This window comes from Eumetopias jubatus, unplaced genomic scaffold (genome assembly GCF_037043125.1).
Source record: "Eumetopias jubatus isolate StellerSeaLion01/CBP00866 unplaced genomic scaffold, mEumJub1_p1.0 scaffold_11, whole genome shotgun sequence".
Taxonomy (NCBI): domain Eukaryota; kingdom Metazoa; phylum Chordata; class Mammalia; order Carnivora; family Otariidae; genus Eumetopias; species Eumetopias jubatus.
This window is the reverse complement of record NW_028274817.1, coordinates 126,163,573-126,181,890: the sequence shown is the minus strand read 5'-3', so window position 1 is coordinate 126,181,890 and position 18,318 is coordinate 126,163,573. Positions and strand designations below refer to the sequence as shown.

General features: G+C 55.3%; 2 protein-coding genes across 3 annotated transcripts in view; both read right to left on the bottom strand.

The window, feature by feature from the left end:
• ASMTL (acetylserotonin O-methyltransferase like) overlaps positions 1–8,864 on the bottom strand; it is a 63,067-nt gene extending 54,203 nt beyond the window's left edge. Inside the window, exon 1 of the mRNA XM_028115035.2 lies at positions 8,778–8,864. The gene's annotated coding sequence lies outside the window, so the exon portion shown is untranslated. The remainder of the gene's footprint in view (positions 1–8,777) is intronic.
• The window catches only part of P2RY8 (P2Y receptor family member 8), a 38,258-nt gene extending 29,392 nt beyond the window's left edge, over positions 1–8,866 (bottom strand). Inside the window, exon 1 of one of the 2 annotated variants that reach the window (XM_028115036.2) lies at positions 8,778–8,866. The gene's annotated coding sequence lies outside the window, so the exon portion shown is untranslated. The remainder of the gene's footprint in view (positions 1–8,777) is intronic. The other variant, XM_028115037.2, reaches the window with a different exon arrangement.
• Positions 8,867–18,318: the final 9,452 nt, after the last annotated feature.

Genomic DNA, 18,318 nt, shown 5'->3' with positions numbered 1-18,318 from the left:
TACTTAATGAGTTACATACAACTTCCCCATGCACATGCATCCTTCTGCTATGCTGTAGGCTGTTACCAGGGAGACGTGTGCTCCTGCAGACTCAGAACACCATGCCCCGCCTCCCACTGTGAACTGCAGGGCCTCTCGGAGGCAGGAGAAGGGCTGGGTTTCCTGGGTGGTGTAGAGGCCAGTGGGCTGATTGTTGTGAAACTGATATGATCATGAGAAGCGGATCTTTATCTTTCTGTGAAGACAGGGCCAAGGATCCCACAGTGCACCTCTCTGTTGATCTTTGGGGTCTTCATGGCCATGTATGCTATATGTCAGTTATATCTCAATCAAACTGGGAGGGGGGACAGAAGAAAGAAGATACGTCCACACAAAGATCAGGGCCAGAGCCAAAATACGACAAACCGCGTGCCCTCGTGCCCTGGTTACCTGTCAGATGAGCCACAAAGTCTGCTCCCCAAAGGAAGAAAGAAGCTCAGCTCCTCAACTGGGAGCTGTGCGGGTGCTCTGAGAGAGCCCCTATTGCACGGCTGCCATGTGACAGTGAGTGTTAGGAGTCCACTTGGCTGCAGCACGGGTATATGCAGATCTGCGGTCAAACGGGAGTCAACGTCTTGCTGCGTGTATTGCTTTTAGATAGGATTAACATCTCAATCCGCGGACTTTGAGTAAAGCAGGTGGCCCGCCCTAATGGGGTTGCGTAGGCCTTGTCTGGTCAGTTGAAGGCTTTAAGAGGAAACAGACTGACCTCCTCTGAGGAAGCGGGAATTCTGTGTCCATATAAAGAGATTTATTAAAGAAATTGGCTCATATGATTGTGGAGGGTAAAACATCCCATGATTTCCTGTCTGAAGGCTGGAGGCCCAGGGAGCAGCCTGTGTATGTTCCCATCAGAAGGCAGGGGAAGACAGATGTCTCAGCTTGGAGACAGTGAGGCAGAAGGAGCTAATTCTCCTTTTTTTTTTTTAACATTTTATTTATTTATTTAATTGACAGAGAGAGAGAGAGAGAGACAGCGAGAGAGGGAACACAAGCAGGGGGAGTGGGAGAGGGAGAAGCAGGCTTCCGGCCGAGCAGGGAGCCCGATGCGGGGCTCGATCCCAGGACCCCAGGATCATGACCTGAGCCGAAGGCAGTCGCTTTACCAACTGAGCCACCCAGGTGCCCGGAGCTAATTCTCCTTCACCCACCTTCTGTTTTCCTCAGGTCAGGAAAGGTTTGCAAGATTGCCTGAGGCCCACTCACACCAGGGAAGGCCGTCTGCTTTACTCGGTCCACTGACGCAATGCTCATCTCACACAGACACACCCAGGGGCCTGTTGGCCGAAATATCTGGACACCCTGAGGTCCAGCCACATTCACACATAAAACTAACCACCACTGTCTGCTTCTGTTGAGAACCTCGATCAATACACAAACTCTCAGAGAAGCAAGACCCTAGGTGCCAATCCTAATTTTTCCCCATGCAGAAGGTGAATGCATTTCTCTCTCTGACTTCTGAGACCCCTGCTTTCCAAAGACACGACCTATCTCACATTTGAACTGGCATGTTCCCCTCTAGCCAGACCCTGTCTTCAAGGACAAGACTCTCCGTGGATGGCGGAAACAGGTAACTTGGAAACACCCACCATGAATCAGGGCAGCTCAACACGGATGGGGCATGGGCGGACCTTGAGATGCAATTTTGCCAGAAGCATCAGAGACTTGGGGTCCCAGGGGGTGGGCAAGGCTAAGGAGATGGACAGCTTGGTTTTGGGAAAAATTTGAGGGACGGGGTCCATCGGTGTTCCAATCCGAAGCCATGTGGGCCCTGGAAATCTGTCCCGCCACCAGGAATGTCCAGGAGCCCCCTCTCCAGGTGCACCTGCCTCTGAGCAAAGCCAGCAGGGTCCAGAAGACGGGGAGATGGAGGGTGCCCTGGGCATGTGTCCTCAAGACCGTGACGGATTCACCTTGACTCGCTTGAGTCCTGCGGAGCATCAACCCCTGTTGCTCACGGATCAGGGGCAGTGAGAACACTGCCCCTCCCCTCAGCTTTGATAAGAGAACACCGTCATGGAGCTGATAATGCATGCTTCATAATTTATCATGTTTTCCTATGACGGAGGCACGGAGCTGATGGAACTCACGAAGCCCCGTGGAGTGATGATATACCCATCATACAGATCACTAAGCTGAGGTTAGGTGACCCCATGGCCTGAAACCACCAAGCTTGTTGGCGGTCCTACTGCTCAAGGGCATCTCATTTCTGGGCTCAGCTCCTTGTACCTGTGCGGCCTTATATCACCTGAGGCCTGAGGGTTAGTCCAGCATCTTCAAGACAAGGGGAGAGAAAGTAGTATTCCTGTCACGTCACAGGTGAGGAAATAGAGGTTAAGCCTTAGGTCACAGCGTGGCCACGGTCAGACTCATAGCTGGTGGTGTTCGAAGATCTGCATGGAAGACGCAAACTCACATCAGGCCCCACCTTACACAGACACGCATGGTGGGACCACACAGTGTGTGGCGCATGTCGGGACCCTCCAGGGGGCACGTGGTCCACACATGCTACATCTTGGGCCTCACATGAGATCAGAGGCTGTGCCTGATCCATCCTCATCATAGAGCCCCAGGCAGACACCCTGCAGTTTTGGGGAAGAACCCTCCGGGCTGGTCTCGGTATTAATACACTGCATTGGATACAACGTGCAGGGGTTTTTCTGGTCAATATAATTGGGTGTTCCCTCAGACCCCAAGGAGAGCCCAGTGTCCCTCAATGCTGAGGACCATCAGCCGATGAGATGTAGGGAATGTTCCTGCCCAACCAGGCTCCGTGTTGGTAAAGGAATTTCTACCTGGGGGTGACTGGGCCCCCAGGGGACGCTCTACAATGTCCAGGGCTGTTTCTGCTAGTCACGCTAGAGTGAGAGGGGTGCTCCTGGCCTGTGGTGGGTGGAGACCAGAGATGCTGCTCAGCACCCTAGTGCACATGAGGCCCTGCCTCAGAGTCCTTCAGCCCCAAATTTCAGTAGTGCTGAGGCTGAGAAGTCCTGGTGTAGCATGAGAGACTGTGTCTTCCTGCCTATCTATCATCTATCATCTATCTATCTACCTAGCTACCTATCCATCCGTCCATCCATCCATCCATCCATCCATCCATCCATCCATCCATCCATGCATCCATCCATCCATCCATCCATCCATCCGTCCGTCCATCCATCCATCCATCCATCCATCCATCCATCCATCCATGCATCCATCCATCCATCCGTCCATCCATCCATCCATCCATCCATCCATCCATCCATCCATGCATCCATCCATCCATCTGTCCATCCATCCATCCATCCATCCATCCATCCATGCATCCATTCATCTATCTATCCATCTGCATGACTATCTATCTATCTATCTATCATCTATCATCCATCTATCATCTATCTATCTATCTATCATCTCCCTATCCATCTATATCTCTCTATTATCTAGCTATCTATCCAATCTTATGCTGTATCTACACCTCCTGTCTGTGCCTCCATCTTCACGTGGCTTCTCCTCTGTGTCTGTGTCTCTTCTTCTATACCTTAGAAGGACACCTGTCATTGGATTTAGGGCCACCCTGATCCAGGATGAGCTCATCTCACATCCTTTGCTTCATCACATCTGCAAAGACCCTATTTCCCCATAAGCCCGACAGGTTCTGGGTGATTAGGACATGGACATATATTTTGGGGGTCCACCATTCAACCCACTACACCCATTTTGCCAGGTTTGTCCCCATTTTGGCCCCCAAAGTCCTGCCTCTCAGGACCCTCTGCTTCTCAGACAAATCTACATGGCTGGTCACCCGACCCCCAACACTTGGACAGTAGGCCCCATTCGGTTTAATCCCCAGGCCAAGTCAGGCCACCGGCGGTGCTTCTATGGACACATGATGTCTCCACTCCTTTCCCTTTGCAGGGAGCATGGAGCTCACTGCTGACCAGGAAGCGGGATTCCCCACAAACACAGAATCAGCCGCACCCTAACCTCAGACATCAAGCCTCCAGAACTGTGAGGAATCAATGTCTACCTGTGGTGTTTTGTTATGGCTAGCCCAATGGACTAAGACATGCCCGTCCTCATTACTTCTCCAACCGGCACTGATAATCTGCTTTTTGTCACTGTACGTTTGCCAGATTTGCTGCGCACAGAAATGTTCTGCACATTTCCTATAAATAAAAGCACACACGATGTGACTGTGTGTGTCTGCTTCTCTCCCTAAGCATCATGTCCTCAAGGTCCATGTGTCATGTGGCCACTGTGTTTAAACAGGGACCTGTCGTGGGTCGTGCCATCCAGGTGTATGAGGTGTTACATGGTAGGTGGTACCCCAGCATGTTGTGGGCTACTGCACACGCTCACTATTAGAAGAAGAGAAGAGGTCACGGAACAAGGGAATGGGGTGGAGTCCCTGGCGTGCTGCTAGGTGAGTGCAGAGAAGGTGGTATGGGGTGTTCGGTTCATACCTGGTGGAAACGTAGGCATGGCATTGTGAGGCTGGGACTGGGTTGTGCTTGGAGGGTGTGAAGCTAGACATTCAGGGCAGCGGGGAACGTCCAAGGAGAAGGTCTGAGCCTGCCATGCAGATGTCACGCATCACGTGGAGGCACCGGGCAAGGGCTCAGGAGCCACCCAGCCTGTGCCTTCTGAGTGCCCTACGGGAAGTCCCAGGTGCCTGACTTGGGGTTGATGTCCCTCCTCGTGGAGTCTGAGGACAAGTATGAGGCACTATGGGAGTCGTCTGATGGGCTGAGCAAGATGGAAACTCTTTTCAGTAGGAAAGAGGATCTAAGGGTAATTCTTGTGTTGGGCTGGGGCACAGGTCAAACGCTCTGAGTGGGGTCATTGTGCCCGAGCACATGGGACCCGTTAATGTGCTCGGGCAGAGTGCACTCAGCCGGTCCTTGCGACCCCAGTGGGATCCCGGAATGCAGATCACAGGGCCATGATCTTTGCCATGTATCTCCAATGAGTTCTGCTCCCCAAAAGCCTGCATTCCTAAAAATTTCTCTGGTTCCTTCATAACCTCTCTGGTCGCCCATCCCCTCTCCACTATGATCCGTTTTCACGAGCGGTGATGTGCGCAGAGCCTGGCATCCGTACAGAGCACCAGCATGGAACCAGTGGTGAGGAAGGTCACCGCGGTGCTGGCATAAGCTGGAAATCAAAGGCACAGCAGGAGGATGCTCTGCACACGGCGGACTGCCCACACCGGGTTGTGCCCGGCCCCACGGGCAGAAACTCTGCCTGTCTGCTATTTGCATGCCTGTTTACAAGTGGCGATGGCCATGTTTATTTAGGAGGGAGTCGTGCTCGGGGAAGGAAACAGGCCAGCCGTAGCTCGGGACGGGCATCTTGTGGTGGGGCTCTCAGGAACGCCCCTTCAACAGCTTCCTGTGAGTGTGACTCAGAAGCTGTGGCACCCAGCGCACTGGCAATGTGTCCCGCAGAGTGTTTATAGCCCGGGGTGAGGAAGTAAGAGCACGGGCATCGGACAACGGTTTGCTTCCGCTCTCTCTGCTTTACACTGAGATACAATTCACCATTTTAAAGTGAACGCTGCAGTGGCTTTGGGCGCATTCACCACGGTGTGTGACTAACGCCTGCGTGTAGCTCCAGAGCATCTCCAACATCCCTGCCACCCGTTGTGGTCATTGGTTACAGCTGCCCTAAGAAACAGATCTGGAGGGATTGATGGGCAACGCCTCTCTTTTCTTGCTTTATTGATCCATGCGTACAGCGCCCTCCATCCATCTATTCCTCCATGCATCCATTCATCCTGCATCCATCCGTCCTTCCATTTATCCATGAATTCACCCAACAACCCACCTATCTCTTCCTTCATCCACCTATCCATCCATCCATCCATCCATCCAAACATCCATCCATCATAACCATCTATCATCTATCTATCTATCCATCCTTCCATTTATTCATCCATTCGCCCAATAAACCCATCCTTCCCTCCATCCATCCACAAATTATCCATCCACGTATTCACCCACCATGCATCCATCCTTTCATCCATTCATTATTCCATCCATCCATCCATCCATCCATATATCTACTCATCTGTACCAACTATCTATCTATCTATCTATCTATCTATCATCTATCTATCTATCTATCACAGTGGTTTGTGACCAGCCATGACTTTGCCCCTCCCCCCAGGGGATATTTCCGGACACTCCAACTTTGGGGGGAGGAAATGGTACTGGCATCTGGCAGGTGCAGACCGGGGATGCCACCCAGTGCCATACAGCGCCCGACAGAATAAGCCAGCCCAAATCCCACCCGTGTGCCATATCAGAGAGACCGCGCCGTCACCCTGTGTATCTGACACTTGCTTCTGTCCAAGACACACCCCCTTGCCCCTGTCTTCCCACAGCCCCTCTCTCTGTCAGGGGTCCGCCCGTAAACAATATCGAGGTCACCCAGGGTCCCTGCAGTCAGCCCAGCACCCGTTCCTGAGCCTCTCTGGGGGTCCGGCCAGCACCAGCGGCTGCACAAAGAGCACCACCTTCAGCAGACAGCATGGTCCTGCGTTGGTCCATGCCTCCCTGCCTCTCAGCCACTGGGAGTCACAGGGGACGGCCTCCCCTCTGGTCCAGCCCCTGTCATCTGCTAGCAAGCCACAGATTCCACCTGTGTGGCGTTGTCTCCTCGGGCCCACCCGGCTCTCAGCCCGGCGCTCAGAACGGGACCCCCAACCCGGTCTCTTTGTAAAGCTCAGCTCCACAATTCTCAGCAGTGCCGGAAGCTTCCGTGGCTTTTCTGGGCTGGGTGCTAACATGTCACTCTCCTCCTGGGGTCGTCCCCAGCCACACCCAGAACACACAGAGCCCATCCCTGCCCCTGCTCCCATTCCCAACATCTTTGGTGCCACATTGATCTGGCGAGCCCCACTTCTGCCAGGAAGCCCTCCCCGATTTCTTCCCACCCCGAATCCTTGCAACCTGCAGCCCAGGTCTGCAGCTCAATATTTTGAATTTGCACCCCCCCCCCTCCCCCGCTCCCGGAAACACTCAGCACTGAGCCCGGTACATGATGACGTTTTCAATGCCTGGATCAGTGGGATGGCAGGCTAGCGGTCGGGCAGTGGGGTAAGCGGAGGGGCTCTGGAGGCAGAACGCCTGGGTCTGGTGTGCTTGGGTGCCCTCCTTGGCCTCTTCCGGCCTCGGTTCCCGCATGTGGAGCAGGGCAATAATGGGGACGCCGTCCTCCCCCACCCCGCAGATCCCGGCTTGGCTCAGGAGCACACACAGTTGCGGGATCCGTTCACGGCTCCACAGAGAAGGCGCACCCCGCGTCCGTCCGTGCGGCTGACGAGCGTACGGACACACACGGCTGGGGGCAGCCCAGCGCTGTCCCTGGGGACGTCCCTGTAGCTGCTCCCTGAGCTTGGACACAGGGTCACGATTCCCTGTGGTGTTGCTGGCCCTGGGGAGAAGACGAGAGGGGCCGTGACAGGTGTGGGTCCCCTCCCGGGGGCCCCGTCCTCAGTGGGGGAAGCAGAGCGAGGTGCCAGGTGCACGTTGGGTCCCCGTATCCTGCCCGCCTACCCCATTGCCTCCAGGGACATGAAGGGGGATGTGAAAGGGAGGGTCCCAGCGTGGTGCCTTGCCCGCCGGTGGTGACAGCAAGGAGGGGATGCAGACGGAGGGGCTGGACCCGGAGCAACACCCCCAGGAGGGGGGTTGGTGGAAGGGCTCATCTGCCCGGTCACGGGGCATCTCCAGGCGGGCGGTGGTCGGCGTTTACCGCTGTGCGTCGCTACCCTGTCACCAACCATCCCTTTCTCCCTGTCCACCTGTCCTGAACATGGCAACACAGGGTGTGCTTGGGTCGGGGGTCCCACCTGAGCCTCGCACAGGGTCCAGCGGCCCTGCCCGCCTCCCTGGGGTGTGGCTGAGCGGGGATATTTCCCACGGCAAGCGGACCCACATACGCTTCTCCAAGCACCATCCGGAGGCTCCTCCGGGGACCTGGGTCCCATCTGCCTCCCCAGACCCGATCACCAGGATTTGGGGGCCGCCTTCCCACGGACACACCCCCCTCCCTGCCCCGACGCTGGCACCGGCCGTGCCCCGACGCCCTGCCTTTCCTCCAGCACGGAAACATCCGAGAACGTCCGGCCCCGCGGGCACCATTCCCACCACAGCCACGGGCTTCTTCCTGGGGCGGTGCGCATTCCCAGCCCCCGGCGCAAGGGCCCCGCCCATGACCATCCGCACGGCACCGACAGGACAAGGGCCCCGAGAAACGGTCTTCGGTTTGGGCGGAGGAGCACGTGGCCTGGGGTTCCGCCTCCTCGCGACCCAGTGTGACTGACCCCTAGTGAAGGCCAACCGGCGCTCCAGCCGCGAGCCCCCTTCTCCCCAGACGCTGCTGGGGGGCAGCTTGGCACAGGCTCAAATGCCCCATGGTTTTACAGGATCCGGCACCCTGAGCTCGTCTGGGGGGTCTCAGGGCCTCCCTGTCCCCCCGTTCAAGGACCCCTGCATTGGCTGCCCCTGTGGCGGCCCCAACCGCCCGCCCAATGCGGGGCTCTGCTCGGCTGGCACAGGTGCCTTGTACCGGATGAGTGTTTGCAGGAAGGTTTCCCGGCTAGGCGGCTCTGCACACTCTGGGGGTTTGCTGGGCTGGCTGTGCACCACCGCCTTTCGCCCACGTCGGCACCGCTGAGACCCTGTCCCCGCCGGACCTCCGGGATTCCCAACAATATGCAGGGATGCAGGGCAGGGCAGAGCGCTCACCTGAAGTCTCAGACGGCCGCCCACTGTGGTGCCTCAGCGTCTGGTGTGGGGAAAGCCCGCAGTCCTCATTTTGCAAAAGCCGGCCTGGCCGACAGAGGTGCCCTGAGTGATCCGTGGCCGTCCCGTCCTGCCCCGGCAGGTCTCACGGGGGCATGGCCGTTGCAAAATGCAAATTCGCTGGGGTCGACCTCTGAGCCGGCAGCCACAGTTGGGAGGCAGGGTGGGTAGAGAGGAAACTCGTGTTGAAATTTCCTGTGTAAGTAACCGTCTGCCCGCTTGCTGGCTCTGTCGAGGGCCGAGCCCATGGGGCCCCCCACCTCCTATGAGGCTCACCCGCCGCCCTGCCTGAGGCGGGGTGCCCGCCTCACAGCCTCGACCTCACGGCTGCTTTCGATAGGCCACGGGGAGACCCTGCCACCCGGCGAGTGTTGCCCGCAGGACGCAATCCGCTGCGCGCGGGCGGGGAACGAGGGCGATCCTCCTGACTTAGAGACGGAGAAGCAAGCGTGCCCTCCCACCCAGACAGAGCGAATTCCTGTTTTGTTTTTTTTTTAATTTAAAAAAAAAGTGAGAAAAAACTGCTAGCAGAACATATTTCCTTTTGCGGTCTTAAAGCTGTGTGCACTGCGACATCTTTTGGTGTGTGGTCAGAACGGCCCGGCTGCGGGGCAGGGATGGCCACGCCTGCCTTTGGGGGGCTCCCGGCTCACTCCCTGCACGTCCCACGGTGGGGGGGGGGGCGGTCGGCGTCCACAGAGGCGGGGAGCGGCGGGGAGCTGGAGGGCAGAGGCAGACGTTTCCGCAACGCAACGGGGCGAATTCACCCCGGGAATTCGGGGGGCGGGAGAGATGCGGAAGCTGCCGGAAAGACATACCAGGGAATCGAGCTCTGAGCTCCCGCACCTGTGTCTTGTGGACGGTGAGTCACTTCTGGGGACCTGGTGATGGTGTCACGGGGCCACTCTTCCACGGGGAAGTGCAGGGTTACCATTGATGTGCGTTCTATAGACTTTCCATTTATCTGAACGTATCTGTCATCTATCTATTGTTGATATATGATCTGTGGACTCTATCTATCTGACATTATCTGTATTATGCTATCATCTCACATATTTCTGGGCATCTATCTATTATCCAAGTATCGGCCATCTATTACCTATCGACCGTTCATCTAATTCTACCTGTCATCTTAATCTCCATATGAATTCTATCATCTGTGTATCCATCTGTATTGATAATTTATACTCTTACTATCTATCAATATTTAGCTATACCTATTAGCCTCTCTAGACTGTGGTGCTCCTATTTTGGAAGCGCACACTCACGAAGGAGGGGTCGGCCCCACACAGAGGATGAGGCCCTGACGTGTTGCAGAAGGGGTGGGCACATCTCTCCCACAACACCGTGGATGGGCGCCATTCGAGAGTCCAGGCTGCCGGACTGCTGGGGGATGGTGATATTTATCAATGGGACCTTTATCAATAGGATCTCTTAGATCCTGGATCTGTAGGGCCCTACTGGGTGGATACGCTCTGTAGGACTCTGGGTGCCTCACTGTGCCTTGATCTTCCTGACGTAAGTTCTCTCATCTTGAAGCGGACCAGGTGGGATTCACCTGCAGCCACTGTCCTATCAGTTCCAAAGGGGGCAGGTTGCAGTGGCCAATCATAAAACAATCCCACGGCAAGAGTTAAGTTTTTTAAAGGATGAGGTGAGTACGTCTCTGCCAGATCTGTCCTCATGGACTGAACGCATCCAAGGCCGTGTCCTGGAGTCGAGACCTCTCTGTGAACACGCAGCTCTAGCTCAGGGTTGCAACCCTTTGGCTGTAAGGAAGAAGATGCTAAATATTTAAGCTTCGAGGTCCACTCGGCATCCGTTGAGCTCCCTGGACTCTGCGGTTGTCATGAGAGTGGCCAGAGGCGATGTGGAACCAAATGGGCACAGAAGTGTTCCAATAAAACTTTATTTACAAGAGCAAGGTGGGGGCCAGATCAGGCCTGAGGGCTGAGTTTTTGAGCCCTGCTCTGTGCCCCCCCCCCATGCACGTGGTTGACCTCAGGGTGGACCAGTGAGGACCCTGGGCATAAAGCTTTGTAAGTTGAGGCTGGCCGTCGATGCATATTGTGGTGGTCGTGCTAGGTGTTGGTGTACCTTGCACGGAAAGGGACTCATCTCCTTCACAGGCTCTGAAAGGTGTCCTAGGCCCCAGAAATGTCAAATTCATCTGCCCAGGGACCAGCCGCACACAGGCCAACTGAGTCCCTGAAGCTGGCTTGTTTGGGGTTGGTTCCAAGGAAGCGAGAGGGACCGGATGTGCCCTGGGGAGCCAGGAACGGATTCTGAGTGACTTAGCAGAATCTGCAGGTCCCGCAGGGAGAGCAGGACCCGAAATAGCAGCTGAGGCCCTGGGAAATCAGGCTGCACGTCATCCGAGCCCCCGTTAAGGTCTGGCCTGGATGCATAGGTCCCTTGGCTGCCCTCCCAAGGCCCCCAGCTGGGGACAGAGAGGCCGGGCTCGGGCCCGGTGGGCCCCAGCCCGGTTCCTTTCAAAGTCATGAGTTCCCTTCTCATGGGAGATTCCACCCCAAGACCCCCAAGCCCCAGCTGGGCACTCGCACCTGCTAAGGGGGCGGTCATGTCGGTCGTATGGCTCCCCTGACCTGCCAACGGCACGGTCATTTTCTTACGCACAGCCTCCTGTCCCCAGCGTGCAAGCCCCCGGAAGCAGCCCCTGGGCCTGCCAGCCCCTAGAAGGTGCCCATGGACAGTGTGGGACACAGGGAGGTGCAGGAGGGAAGTGTGACTGAGGGGGGATCAGAGAAAACCTGTCCTCGGGCCGGGGCACATTTACCTGCTCTCGCGCCTGGGGTGGAGTCGCCGGGAGCACCTGGTCCTTCCGGGTGACAGTTTCTCTCAGCGGGAAACAAAGTGGGGTTGACAAAGCTCCTTCCGTGTCTTGTAGGACACTCGAGTGTCTTGTACGGGACTCATGTTTCAATCCCTGGCACCCCAGACAGAAGGGCAGGGACCTAGTGCCCTCATGCGTCTCCAGGACAAGCACACACCCCACAGTGCCTTCCGAAAGCTGAAATTGTCTCAGACATGTACTGTGTCTCAGATCCTAAGTGGACGCAGGGGACCCCATCTCCTCGGCCACTCAGAGGGGTCTTCACACCCAGGTGCAATACTCAAGTGAGGGCTGGAGAAGCACGTCCCTCCTCTCTGCACGAAGAATGACTCGTTAAGAAGGCTTCCAGCAGCAAGTCCTGAAAGCTGGTAGCTGAATCCACGAGACCATTATTATTATTATTATTATTTTTTACTTAATAAAAAATCTAGAGACAAGGCCTCCAGGGTGGAGTGGACAGCTTCATGATGTCATCGAGGACCCCTCTCTTTTCATCCTTTTCCACCACCCTTCTTGGTAAATTAGCAGCCTTCCCCCCCACCCCCCCCGTTGCCTCATGGTACAAAGTGGCTGCCACAGCACCAGGCGTCACGTCTGCACCCAGGGCGGGAGAAGGAAAAGAGCTGTGCCAGCCCGCCCTCCTCTGAGGTCCGGCCTCGTGGTAGGAAAGCAGCCTCTTGGTCAGCATCCCTGCTGCCGACTTCCTCATTGTGGTCAGAACTGGGTTTTGTGGGCAACCTCGGGTGGCCAAGGAGGTCAGCCAGGAGTGACCGTGGGGGCAGAGTGCGGCTGCGTGCAGGAAGCTGTGGTCAGACCTGGGTTCTGTTGGAGCCCAGGGGCCATGGCTGGGGTGCACGGGGACCCAGAGGGTCTGCGGAAGGACCGTCTGTCTGGCCAGGTCTAGTTCCTATGCAGGACGCCCTGGCTTCCCGCGAGCATTGGCTTCAGCATGAAGCCCAGGAGTCGGCCTGTTTGTGCCCAGGTCCCTGCACGCGGCAGGCTCCCTGGGAGCTGTCTGGGCACACGATGAGGACAAGCAGGAAACATCGTGACAGCAACCGTTGCCGTCGCAGCTTTCCGGGCACTTCCTGCACATCCCCCTCATCTGTCCGCGGCTGCCGTACCGTCAAGCCCAGCTGACCGCTCCCCGCTCCCCGCTGGGGCTGAGGCTGCAGGGGTTCGGGCTCGCGCCCGCCATGCTGCACCCTCTCATCCAGCGCGATCACCTGCCGCTTATGGGTGGGAATGGCATTTCGCAAAGGAAGGTGCGTGGGTTTGAATTGGAAGGGGGGGAACCTGAAAATTATGTCCAAGCGGGAACCTCTGGAGCCTGTGGGTACAGAGCAGGTGTGATTAGTTACGGATCTGAGAAGAGCTCATCCTGGATCGGGGTGGCCCTCTATATCCAAGGACAGGTGTCCCTATAGACACAGAAGAGGAGACAGACACAGAGGAGAAGCCACGTGAGGACAGAGGCAGAGATGGGAGGGACATGGCCATGAGCCCAGGGACGCCTGGAGCCCCAGAAGCTGGAAGAGGCAGGGAGGACCCTCCCCTGGAGCCTTCGGAGGGGGCACGGCCCCGCCCCGCCTGGATCTCAGCGGCCCTGCCCCGCCTGGATCTCAGATTTCTGGTCTCCAGAGCAGGGGGAGGATGAATCCCTTGGAGGGGAGCACGGCAGGGAGCAGGTGGGCAGACGTGCAAGGTGGCTTGGAGCGACCGTCACAGCCCAGAGAACCCAGAACTGAGCAGCCGCCAGGGGACAAGGGCTCTTCTCCCTCGTGTGCCTTTGTGAACCTGACCTCCATACTCACAACACAAAAACTCACCCGTTCAAAGTGCACAACTCAGGGACATTTAGTATGTTTCGTACATTCACAATGTTGTGCAACCACCACCTCCGTCTGCTTCTGGAACACGTACACGCCCCCGCCCAGGAAGCGGACCCCATCCCCGTAAGCGGTCAGTCCCCGTCCCCCTCTGCATTTGCCGGCGACCGGGAGCCTGCTGTCTGTCCGTGCGTTTGCTGATTCTGCACGTTTTCTATAAGTGGCATCGTGTGGGATTTGTCCCTGGGCGTCTGGGTCTTGCACGGGGCATCCGGGATTTCCAGGGCCATCCAGGCAGCAACAGGTGTCAGAGCTGCCTTCCTTTTGGCGGCCGAGTACTACTCCCCCGTGTGCAGGGACCACGCTCCGTTTGTCCTGTCCCCATGCTGAGGACGAGGCCCTCGGGCAGGAACAGTCTGACGTCATCTCACGCACAAGGGGCCCGTGGACGCTGGTTTCCACCAAGAGATCACGGATCCGCCGTTCAGACTCTGCTGTGCACCTGTCACGAGCCTGCCGAGACCCGGTCCAACCCCAACGCCCCTCTGCGGACTCCGTCCCGGGGGAGCTAAAACCCATCCTCACTGTTGGTGAATCCTGCATTTGCAAATCCGTGCACTAGACGCAATCTATTTGGAACCTCCAAAATCAACACTCGATTGGGCGATTTTCAGTCCTTTGCCAGCACGGGCAAAGCATCCAAAAATGGGAGTCCCCACCGGGCACATTCCCAGTGGGGCTGAACGAGGTGATGTCCTGCCTTCTCTTTTCGGCTCACGCTGCCAAAAGGGTCCTTTCTGCAGTTGATTTAGAGCCATGTTTTTGGGTTTGTTTATTTCGGTTTTTTGGGGGGGATTCAATGAGGTGAGTTTATGCAGAAACACCATGAATGAGGGTTATGTATGGACGGGTTGATGGAAACGTGGTGACTCCCGTGGTCCCCCGTGGGGATGCTGCTGCAGTTTTGGCTAATTCAGGGTTCCCGGTGACTCTGTAGGAGATCACTACCGTGAATCCTGATACCCGGCTGTGCATGGGGTCTGTGCAGACCCAGGGTGAGCACTACAGCCCCGCGTCTCAGGGGTCCTGAGGTACCACCCCTGGATCGCTCCTCCAGGCAGTGGAAACGGGACATGGTGCAAGGGCGGGCGCATGCATGCACCCCGGCTCCTCTTAATGGCGAGCCCTTGCTTCTGGGCATGGTCGCCGTGCACAGGTGAGTACAGAGCGGTAGAGACGTCTGTCTGTGGGAAATGGGGACCCCCAAGATCCCCATGAATCCATGGTTCCCTCTGCTGCAAGGTGTGGGAGAAACGAGGAAGTGTGCGTTGGGTGAGGCCCTGCAGGGACAAGCCTGTGGGGACCTCGACCAGCCCGTTTCCTGCCCGATTCCTGCGATGCTTTCACGCCCGGCGGTAGGAGGGGAGAAGTCGGGAGAAGTCAGGGCTCCGTGCGGTTCTGACGGACGCCGAGTTGCAGGTGTCATTTTGGAATGTCCGGGTGCGAACGTGACAGGAGCCCAGCCCTGCTGTTGGTCCCCAGACCTCAAGTCCTGTGCATGTGGGGGCTTTGCACTAGGTGCACGGTCCGCTCTTTGCTCCAGGCAAATGGCATCGTCGAGCACCGAGGAGGGTACCGCGTATGAGGGAATCGAGATGCCCACACTTCCTTGTGCGTGCCACGAAGACCAGAGCCCCGGGCCAGCCCAGGACCCTGTGCCCTGCACACCTGTACTGGCAACACCTTTCCGAACAAACCTGACCCCGAGAGGCGGCAGCGACGCGGAGCCCCCCTTGCATGGGTTTGCAGGAACCACGCAGCATGCTGGCCTGCTGTCCTGTCCAGTCACCTCTTTCCGTCTCTGCAGCTCGGGGTGCATCCTGTCGTCATTGTGAGCGGGGTGAGGACACGGGAAGGGAAGCCACACAGCCTCCGCCCTGCGCACCGCATGCCGTGCGCTATCTGGCCCGCCCATCTGGCGGTGGCTGTTTGTCTCCAGGGTTGGCATCGATGAGACCATGCAAGGAGATGAGCTCGCAGGTGCAGGAGGCCCAGCATGCGGCCAGGCCACAGGGTGTGGGCCTGTCAACCACGCCCCAGGCTCTTGGGAGCAGGCGACGAAGAGCCGGTGTCCCCGTGTCCTGCTGCTCAGGGAGGTTGTGTTGTGTTCAGTGTTTTGTGGGTCAACACGTGCACAACAGCCCAACAGTGCAAACAGCCCAGCGTCCACAGATGGATGGAGAAACGCAATGGGGGTCCATGCATGGGTGGAATAAGACAGAGCTCCAACACTTGCTGCCCCCTGGATGGACCGTGAAGATGCGATGCTCACGAGAGAAGCCAGACTCACAAGGACACGTCATGTGTGGTTGTGCAGAGCGGGCAGATCCACGGAGACGGGGAAGCAAACGGGTGGTTCCCGCCGGCTGTGGAGGGGGACGGCGTGTGGCCGTGCCTGGGGACGGGGTCTGCTCTGGAGAGGATGGAAGGTTCTGGAAACGGACAGAGGTGGTGGTTGCACCGTGTTGGGAATGTGCTCAGCACCCCAAGCTTGTACATTTTAAACAGGTGAATTGGGGGCGCCTGGCTGGGTCAGTCGGTGAAGCATCTGCCTTCGGCTCAGGACGTGATCCCAGGGTCCTGGGATCGAGTCCCGCATCGGGAATCCCTGCTCTGCGGGCACTGCTTCTCCCTCTGCCCTTCACCCTGTTGTGCTCGTTCTCTCAAATAAATAAATAAAAATCTTTTTAAAAAAAGTAAATAAACACGTGAATTGCATCTCAATGAGAATCCATCCGTGCCTTCCAGCCCAGCACGCGGCCCCGCACCAGACCAGACATGCGACGGCCACACCTGTCCACTCCCGCCGGACGTCCAGGGCCCGCCGATCTCTCCCCACGCACAGAGGACTCAAAAGCATCCCCATTTTATTTGTGAATTCGTTTATTTACATTTTTTAAAGCTCCCTATTTTATTATTTATTTATTTACTTATTTATTGTTAATTTTTTTTTAAAGCATCCCCATTTTAAATCGCCGGATGTGTGAGTCTTCCCCAGGCCGTCTGTCACAAATTACCACCACATTCTTAGCTGTGGTCACCGTGCCGTATGTGAGGTCCCCCAGAACTCGCTCGTGTTCTCGCGGAAAGTTAGTGCCCTTGGACCAACGACTCCGCATCTCCCGACCCCCAGCCCCTGGAAACCACGGTCTGGTCTCTGCATCTGCGAGTCTGAGTATGTTAGATTCCACGTACCAGTGCGAGCGTGCAGAATGTGTATTTGTCTGAAGTATTACGCTCAGCGTCATGCCCTCGAGGTCCACCCGTGTTCTTGCAAATGGCAGGACTGCCTGGGTCGTCAAGGCTGAGTGATAGTCCACTGCGGATATAATAAAAAGTATAAAACCATATTTAAAAGTATGTAAAAGGTATAATATATCATTTATATATAAAAATATAAAATATTTACATAAAATATAAAATACACAAAATTGTGTATAGTATATAATGTATATTATGTCATAATTAAAATATGTTATATATAATAATTACTTAATATAATTTATAATATACGAATTATATTTACATATAATTATATCCATAATCTATAACAATATAAAGTATTGTATTATATAATATATAATGATACAGTAGAACATATTTTATGTAATTATATAGTATATGCAGTATACAGTTATATGCAGATTATATTATAATTATCACATATAACAGAGTATAGGTAGTGTATAATTATATATAATCAAATATAATCTATATATAATCAGATATAATCCATATGTAATATAATATAACCTATATATGATCTATATAATATAATCTATACACAATAATCTATATATAGTATATAATATATACGATTATAATCAAATATAATCTATGTATAATACAATATATGATCTATATGATATAATCTATATATAATATAATGTAGCATAATATAAAATATAAAATATAACATGATATACTATATACACTACATTTCCTTTATCCACTCATCTGCGTACACTTAGCTTCCCGTGCTGGCCATTGAGCAGCACTGTGGATGCCTGATTCCCTGGTGGAATGTTAACACTGAAACGAGGTGTCTGTGTCCCAGGATGAACACGGGATGGTCACGTACACATGTGCATGGGTACACACACGCACGCACACTCCCTCCTTGGCAAACACGAAGCGCTCTCTCGCCAAGTCAGCCGGGACGTCTGACCGGCACTCTGCTCTGAACCCAGGGGTTTGTGCTGGGAAGCACTCAGCGGTGGGCGTCATCGATAACCTGGAGGGTGGCTGACGGTCATGACCCACCCCACGTGCACACCTGGCTCGTTTCCCTGCCACCTTGCATCCCAGAGAGCTCAAGAAAGCCAGACATACATGTGCCGCAATGGTGGCTATGCACAGGATGGAGATTCGGGACATAGTCACCCGCTTGCCGAACCCACCAAGCAGGGAAGACAGGACCCGACAAGTCAGGTCACTCTTCTGCCTTTGATCTTGGAATTCCTTATCTTGGGTCTTATTCTTGTCTTGGTTGGAAATGGGGTTCATTAAATTGTCTCCCGTTAATACACCAGTTCATTAAGGCTTCAGGAACTAGCTCATTAACACCAAAGGAATGAATCTCTGGTGTGGAATTCCAGGTGGTGTGGGATATAGGACGGCATGGCTGGGCGTGGAGCGCTGTCTCCTCCCACGGCGGGTGTCCCAACTTAACCCTCGCGTTTGGACTACTGCTGTGGCCTCTAAGCAAAGGCTTTCAGCGGGCCACGCGGAAGGCGGAATG